Consider the following 8656-nt stretch of genomic DNA (forward strand, 5'->3'; position numbering starts at 1 on the left):
CTGGTGAAACGGTCATGCAGTGTGAGTAGTCATTTGACTGTGGTTTCTAAAAATCGCTAAATGTAGGCCCAATGTTACAGAGGAGAGATGAGACAGTTTTAAAAATCCCAGGCATGCTTGACCCTAAGGAGGACAGCTCTTCAGAGAGACAACACTAGGGATTGGTGGGACCCTGCCACCTGGATGATGCCTTGAAGGTCTGAGTAGGTTGTGGACCATGGCTGGAGGGACCTCAAAGACCACAAGTTCAAGTTCAAGTTCAAGCACTTTATTGTCATTGTGTAACATAATGAAATTACTTTTTGTGACAGCCCCAAGGTGCATTTAAAGAAATGTCAAATAATTCCAAATATGTCGTATACAGTGTTAAGTGATCAAGAGGATGATATGACTGGGGAGTGAACCGCATCAAGGATTGCCCTTGATTCCACTGGTGGTTGAAGTTTGGCCTGAGGTGGGCTTAACCTTGGCAATGCACCAACATTGAAGTCAGCAGCTGAGCTGGGAAAAAAGCTAATGAGCAAATAGGCAGGAGGCCAAAGGTAAGAGGAAATGGAAATATGGGTGATGTTGGAAGGTCCAGTGGTGTGACTAGGATGTCATCTTGGAGTTGGCATTTCGATATTTAGGGAGGGCAACTAAATACAACAATAAGCTAAAACTTTATTTTGACTGATTTTACGTTGGGGTGGGCAGATGACATGTTAGAGGAGATGGCAGCACTACCCATCTATAACCATGTCCTGGGGAGGTGAGAAACTGACAGAAGGGTCTATTTAAACTACGTATTTAGGCAGGCCTAGTGGGATTGCAGAGACTTTTGTTTTTGTTTTTAAACATTTAAACTGTTTGGGCACTTTTTTAAATTTGAGAAACAAGTAGGTACTTGCCAAAGACACCTTCAACTGGACTAAAAGGCTAAACAAAGTAGGCGGCGGAGAAATCTTTGTGATTTCTTAGTGATTTCACTTAGTGATCTTAGTGAAGAGAAAAATTTAAAAAGTCAAAAATCTTTTGCACATTTTCTCTTTATTGTATGTTGTAAAACAAACATTTTCAGGTATCCATGAATTATAGGATTCTTTAATATATAAAAGACAAAAAGTACTTGAATTAATTTGATGTTAAATAGTCAGCAAAAGTACTTTTTAAAAAAAATATCAGTTGATGATGCAGTCTCAAATGGCACAAACATAAGCCAATTCAGTAGAGCATGATAAGTCATTCCAAACTCCAGCACCTGAAAGGAAAATGGATACAAGTTACAAATTTACACCCATCCATCAATCCTATTTTAACCTGCTTTATCCTGACCAGGGTTGTGGGGGGCTGAAGTCCAACCCAGTAATCACAGAGTGCAAGGCAGGAACAGTCCATTACAGGGTGAACACACCATTGGGCCAGTTTAGCATCACCAATCCACCTAACATGCATGTCTTTGGTCTGTGGGAGGAAACCCACACAGACATGAGGAGAACATGCAGACTCCTCACAGGGAGGACCTGGGACGTGAATCCTGGTGTCTTTCCTGCGAGGCAGCAACTCTTTCATTATGCCACGTCAACAAATTTATTTCTTTTCTGTAAAAGACTTGAATAAAAATTTTGCAATGTTGGACAAGCTATGTGTCTTTGACAATCATCACTTCTAAGTTTAAAGACTGTAAAATCAACTGCTTTTTCACATACTCATGTCCATCAGTCCGCCAGTCTCTACATTTTTTGCCTTGTATTGCAGCTGGCTACAGACAGACCAGTGGAGACGGAGAAAGCTGTATTTTGTTGTACAGCTGATGGAGTTTAAACTAACCTCATTCTTGAGGTATGGGCTGAAAAATGGAGTGTCTGTATTTAGTAAGCAAACAGTTCTAACTGGCACAAAAATATGAGTGATGCACATTTGATCCTGCTCTTAAGAGTACAAGTAATAGCATTTTATCAATTCTTCAGATTAGGAAACTACTCCTGATTTCACCAGATCATGAGATACCCTAATTTGCTAGGAGCTTCCAAAAGATGGCTTTCAGGTAAAGATTGGCACACACATCCTGGGTAAGGCAGAATGTTTTGGAAACACTAGATAACAATGAATTTGTGAAAGATGTTGATCTGGCAGAGACAGAATAATATTTATAACAAATCTTGTAAGCCATGTGATTGCTCCATCTATGCAAAGTTGCCAGCCGGAATTTAAGTGTTTGCAACATTACATTTTGTGGCCAAAAGGAAAATGAAGCTTTGCAATAGTAATGATTGGAGTATGTCAAAACCAGCCATTTTTATTTTAATTTTGCATGCCCTTATAAAGTTTGAGGTAATATTCAAATGTATATATTTCCCCACATCTCCATGTGAGGTAATGTTAAAGCAATTCATGCAAATCACTGCTTTACTGGAGTTGTTAGTATAATTGATGGCACACACAAAAAGATCATTGCCCTAAGCGTGGATGGGCATGCATATGTGAATTGCAAATGATATCACAGTATCAAAACACAAGTGGTCATTGATGGAAAATGTTTTAATCTTGATGTTGTTGTGAAGTGACACTGTTCAGTACATGACTCACACATAGAGTACTCCATGACAGTGGCATAAACCTTCAATTTGAACATAATCATGCCCTTCATGGATGTCAACTTCTTGGATATAAAGGATACCATCAGAAGATATGGCTGAAGACCCATTTTTCAAACCCATCAGCCAGTGCTCAGCTTTCTACTTTGAATATTACTATTATTATTTTTATCTTTGTGGTGAAGCCTTAGTGTTAGTATTAGAAAACTACAAACTGTCATCATGATTTCCAAGGAAATTAAAAAAACACCTTCATGAGTGCCATTTTGTGGCTTGGGTGCTGTAAAATTCTGCTGTCTTTCATTCTCAAATGTGAACTCCAACCCCTCAACCCCCGACTTTTCATGCCCGACTCTGAGGTAGGATAAATTCTTATTCTAGTCAGACTTTTATTGCAATTAGTATTTCTAAGATACTTGATAAATATGGGCACTGATCAGATTTCCCTTACTACTGGTACATCACAAAGTTAATTTCTTTGTGTTTCGTTATTTAGTAGCATGTTGGCTTCCAATTGATGCTGTGATTCCAGGTGTCACTAGGGGGCATGTCCTGTGTGGTGTCACAAGCAGTGGTCATGTGAATTTGCTGGTAACCTGAAAGGAGCAGCTGGGTTCTCTGTAATTGTCTTCTCTTTATTTCATCAAGGAAATATCTTTTAGGACCTTAGAGACTTCTAAACACTTGAAAACCATTTCCACAATTAAAAAAATAATTTAAGTAGTATGAAGTGTCAAGTTTTTTTCTTAATAGATATAAAATATTAACACATTTTGGCATTTAGGGATTTGCATATAACAGAAATAATAAATTACCATATACTGTTGGAGTAAACTGCAGTGCATAATGTTTAAAACATGCAAAATTGAAATGATATATTGAATATGTTGCTGTTGACAAGCATGTGCAAGTAAGAATTTCACCGTACTAAATTGGGACCTTATAAATTTGTCCCTAATAATACAAATATTAGAGACCCAAATATTAGAATAATATAATCTCACAGAATCTTTCAACTTCCCACCTCTACAATTATAAAATATGTAGGTGCATTCGTTTTCTTTATGATTTTCATGTGTTTATACACTTTTGGAAAAATATGACATATCCATCTCCCTCTTTCTTGTTAAAAGTAAAAAACTCCAATGCTATTTTATTGGCAAGATGAAGCTGTCTATAGACAAGTAACATTGCACATTAGAACTGAAAGTTTTTGTGCTGCAAAAATAACTGTCACACAGTCATAAGGCTGCACTTTTTCTTCTTCTTCTTTTGGCTGCTCCTGTTAGGGATCACCACAGCGGTTCATCTTTTTCCATATTTTCCTGTCCTCTGCATCTTGCTTTGTTACACTCACCATCGGCATGTCCTCTTTTACCACATCCATAACCCTCCTCTTAGGCCTTCCTCTTTTCCTCTTGCCTGGCTCTTCATCTTTAACATCTTTCCCCCAATATACTCAGCATCTCTCCTCTGTACATGTCCAAACCAACGCAATCTTTCCTCTCTGACTTACTCTCTGACCAACCCTTGTTATATAGCTGGTCTCACTACCATCTTGTAAACCTTCCCTTTCATTCTTGCTGGTGCCCATCTGTTACAAATCACTCCTGACATTCTTCTCCACCCACTCCACCTTATCTGTCCTCTCTTCTTCACCTCTCTTCCATACTCCCCGCTATTCTGTACTGTTGATCCCAAGTATTTAAACTCCTCCACCTTACCAACTCTACTACCTGTATCCTCACCATTCCTCTCACCTCCCTCACATTCACAAACATCTATTTTGTTCCTACTGACCTTCATTCCTCTCCTCTCTAGAGCATATCTCCACCTCTCAAGGGTCTCCTCAACCTGCTCCCTACTCTAGCTACAGATCACAATGTTAATCACAAATATCAAAGTCTGTGGGGAATCCTGTGTAATCTCATATCTCAACCTGTGCATCACCATTGCAAATAAGAAAGGGTTCAGACCCAATCCCTGATGTAATCCCACCTCCACCTTGCATGCATCCACCACTCCAACTGCAGACCTCACTACTGTCACACTTCCCTTGTGCATATCTTTTACCACTGTTACATACTGCTGTGCCACTCCCGACTTTTATTATTATTTTATACTATTATTTTAATATTATCACAAGATTAAAATATCTATATGACCTTTGCTTTATAATTTGTAAAAAAGGAAAGCCTTTTCAATCTAAACTGCTTTTGATTGCTCTCTGTAAGTCGCACTTCGAGCAAAACAGCCTTCACCATTTCACAGAAAGCCATTTCACAGAAAGGTAAGCTGACAGCCTCTGTGTGCTCATGGCTCAGTGTATATATATATGTATATATATATATACAGAGAGTGTCCTGCGGTGGGTTGGCACCCTGCCCAGGATTGGTTCCTGCCTTGTGCCCTGTGTTGGCTGGGATTGGCTCCAGCAGACCCCCGTGACCCTGTGTTCGGATTCAGCGGGTTGGTAAATGGATGGATGGATGGATATAGAGAGAGAGAGAGCAGGCATGTTCCTGTAGCTTGAATCTGGCAGAACCTGAGCATGCCTACCCCCCTGCTGTGGGCTTTTTCACTGAGAAAGCAGACTCTCATTTTGTGGTTTTTAACTTTTGAAGGTAAAGGATTTTAGGTATTGCATGTAAAGCACGAGATAACTAGTTCGATATAAGCCTTTTAAAAATCACACTGAGGTAAATAGTATACAGCAATTCCCTTTTAAATCACGTTTGATACGTATAAAAATCTATCTATCTAAAACAAACCCTTTTCTATCAAATACACCACATTTTAAATAATCAAGTACATTTATGTATGTATTTTCAGCTGAGCTAAGGATCCACATTGCGGAAGCATTTCGCTTAACTTTCTAAAGGTGAGAGCTGTACCCAGACACACAGAGTGAACGGGCACACTTGAATAAAAAGCTTCCAGAAGTGGGGATTGAACCCACGCTGGCATTTGCCCATTGGAGCTTAAGTCCAACACCTTAACCACTCGGCCATTCTGATGGTAGAAAAAGTCATTTTAATAAATCCTCGCCACTCCATGAAAACTGTGATCATTCTTTCAGTTCCTTCCAAAACAGGTGGAGATTCATCTTCTATTCCAAACGAGGGAGGCCAGAAGGGGCGACTCTCACAGCACACAGCTGTGTGCCCTAATCAAACATTATGTGAAATACTCTATGTAAGATTAGCTTTTCTTTTGCTGATATGTGTAATTGGGCAGCTGACACAAGAAACAGGTTCACACATACAGGCCTTTAACATAAGTTCATATCTTCCTGTTGTAAATGTAAAGCGGTCTTAAAACGGGTCAAAGGGCACACATTTGCTAAAAGAAATCACTCTCCTTATTATAAAGTCTGCTATAAAAAAATACCGCTCTTTTTGGTATATATAAATGAGCGTTCAGACTGGTCCATTACACAGCTTGCCGATAATACTGAAAGATGACTCCGAATATCGCCGAAAGACAAAATGGTGCGTCTTCACTATCTTATTAGAAAAATGTTTTCTTTCTTTCTTTCTTTCTTTCTTTCTTTCTTTCTTTCTTTTTTATCTATCTATCTATCTATCTATCTATCTATCTATCTATCTATCTATCTATCTATCTATCTATCTATCTATCTATCTATGCGTATGATGATTAATGTACAAATACAATGTTTATATTACTGAAGCAAGCAATATTAGTTTTTTCTGTTACCGAAACAGACATTCCAATCAATTAGTTTTTGTCTCGACCAGGCTGTCTGTTTTTATTTACGTCTTTATACTTTAAAAAGTTTTTATCCATACATTTTTCTGACCGTATTCTGAGAAGAAAAGCGAATTCCCTGTCACTGTTGTGCCGGCTTCTTTATCCGCTTTTTTCACAAAGGTAAGGTATCTTTGCAAGATGGTCGTATAAAGTTTTACTTTTGCATCTGCGCTCAAGTCACTGCTTTCAAGTATGAATTTCATTTGTTTATCCAGTTCAATTTCTGTAGTGCTTAAAAGGTTGCTGGAAGCCGGGGCTTCCTGTTGCAATTGAGCCATTTGTTGTTGAGGTACCAGGGAGATCTTGCGCGTGTCTTCCATATTTATACTCTCGAACCTATTAAACTAGTAATGAAAGGAATGGCCGTGCTTAATAGAGCTCAGAGAAACCCTCCTTTTTGATTTAAAAGGATTTATTTCTTTATAACTGTAATTTTTTTTATCGCCGAGTTTTTTAACAGCGCAACGATGCTTCTTCAGCAGAGGGTTCAATGCGTGTGTTACTGTGGTATGTTTTAAGCTACTTCACCAGGCACAGAGTATTTAATATATTAACACGGTACTAGTCAGGGTCTATTGAGTATCAGGATTTCACTTTCTTTTTTAAAATCTGGTACCTCCTTTTTTCCATCTTGTGCATTGTTCAGTAAACCTTATTTTTTGGTGGATCAGAACATTTTGCTTACACTCCACTTATTATTCTCTTTAGGTTTTCAACTGTTATCTCTACATTTGTAAGTTTCAGCAGTCCTTTGAAAATGTTTCTGTGACAGTAGTAAGTAGTAACTCTATCATATTGTGCAAAAATCCAGACTACTCACTTTTAAAAGCTCTGCTCTGAATTTACCAATTCATCCAATATGTTAGCTTTGCTTCCATCTCACCACTGCAATTGGGCCTTCCTCTTTGTAGATTTATGTTGTATGGGGTTTATTTGTAAAACACTTTATGGCACTTCCAGTTAAATTAGATTTACTTGGTTATTCAGCTGTCCTTCTGTGTTTTTTATTTTTGTTATAAATTGTATTTAATCTCTCTCTTTATTTACTAAACATTTTATATGTTGAATAGAAAACAGTTATCTTGTTCAGGCTTTAATTTAAAACAGCATTTTCATCAACATGCTATAACCACTTTGGTACTTAGAAATTCTGTTAATGCTTGGTAATAGCATTCTATTTTACATCAGTTATGATACCATGAAAAATAAGAATGGTTATACTAAGTTATATGAGCATATACACTACAGGTCTTATGATTAGGCTTATTTTGGACATGTTAGGCAAATCAGGAAGGAAAATGTTTTAGTGAACAGTTACATAATATCTATTATATGTGTTAGCACAGTGATTAAAAGTTTACTAAAAACTGTGTGGATTATTCTTTCTTTTAGGTAGTCCATGCTACATATGGCAACTATCATTGAAAACTGCTTTGCCCTTGTTTGTGAAAAGTCACCCTTTGTTTTAGTAGCATTCAGGGTGAAGGGGGATGTAAGTTTGAGCTGTGATTCCAACAATCAAGAAGTGTCTGCATTCTTCAATACAAGTCAAAGGACCCATTTTAAATATTTATGATGTAAAAAATAAATCCAACATACAGTAAGTGACATAACCATAACTGTGGAGTAGAGCCTTTGAAAATCAACATGCATGTAATATCACGAATTCTCAAGACAGGACAAAAGCAATGATTTAATGCTTTTCTGAAATTATTTTCTCCTTCATATTATGTTGCACTTCTTTTTATATTCTTAAGTTTTTATATTTTTATACTGCATGAATATATTGTCAGTTACTCTATACTGTTTTAAAACATTTACAGTATAATCTAAACTGAACAGAAAGATTTCCAATTATAAAATACTTACTCTGAATTGATTCTGTGACAGAGCTGGGAACTGAAGTGGTAAGTTATGATGCAAAAATGCAAGCTAAATGTAAAGACATCAATTCAATGAAAGTTTGTAACAAGAAGAGATCCCTACAATTTTCAGATTCAGAAGCTACCAGGTGTTCAGTCGAGCTTCAAGTTTGGAATGAAAAAAAAGTTTTCAAAAACAGCCCAAAAGGAAAAGGTTGTAGCTGTCAAGTGGAAAAATTTATTTATTCGGGTTTATGAAATGTACTTCTGCATAACAAAAGCATAATGTATCAGGAGTATGGTAATTGTTAATACAGTAGTTAATACAGAAAAGAGAAAACAGAACACATGCAGCACTTGTCCTATCTCTTCTGAAAAACAATAGGTGAATTTTGAACATAATGTACTGTGACTGGTTAACACTGTCCTTTAAAGAATAAATATAAC

At 37.2% G+C, this 8656-nt stretch overlaps 1 non-coding gene across 1 annotated transcript; it reads right to left on the bottom strand.

Annotated features, from left to right (window-relative positions):
* Positions 1 to 5510: 5510 nt before the first annotated feature.
* Positions 5511 to 5593, bottom strand: trnal-uaa (transfer RNA leucine (anticodon UAA)). The gene has a single exon. It is a non-coding gene; the product is annotated as a tRNA-Leu (tRNA).
* Between the last annotated feature and the right edge of the window lie 3063 nt (positions 5594 to 8656).

This window comes from Erpetoichthys calabaricus, chromosome 1 (genome assembly GCF_900747795.2).
Source record: "Erpetoichthys calabaricus chromosome 1, fErpCal1.3, whole genome shotgun sequence".
Lineage (NCBI taxonomy): Eukaryota > Metazoa > Chordata > Cladistia > Polypteriformes > Polypteridae > Erpetoichthys > Erpetoichthys calabaricus.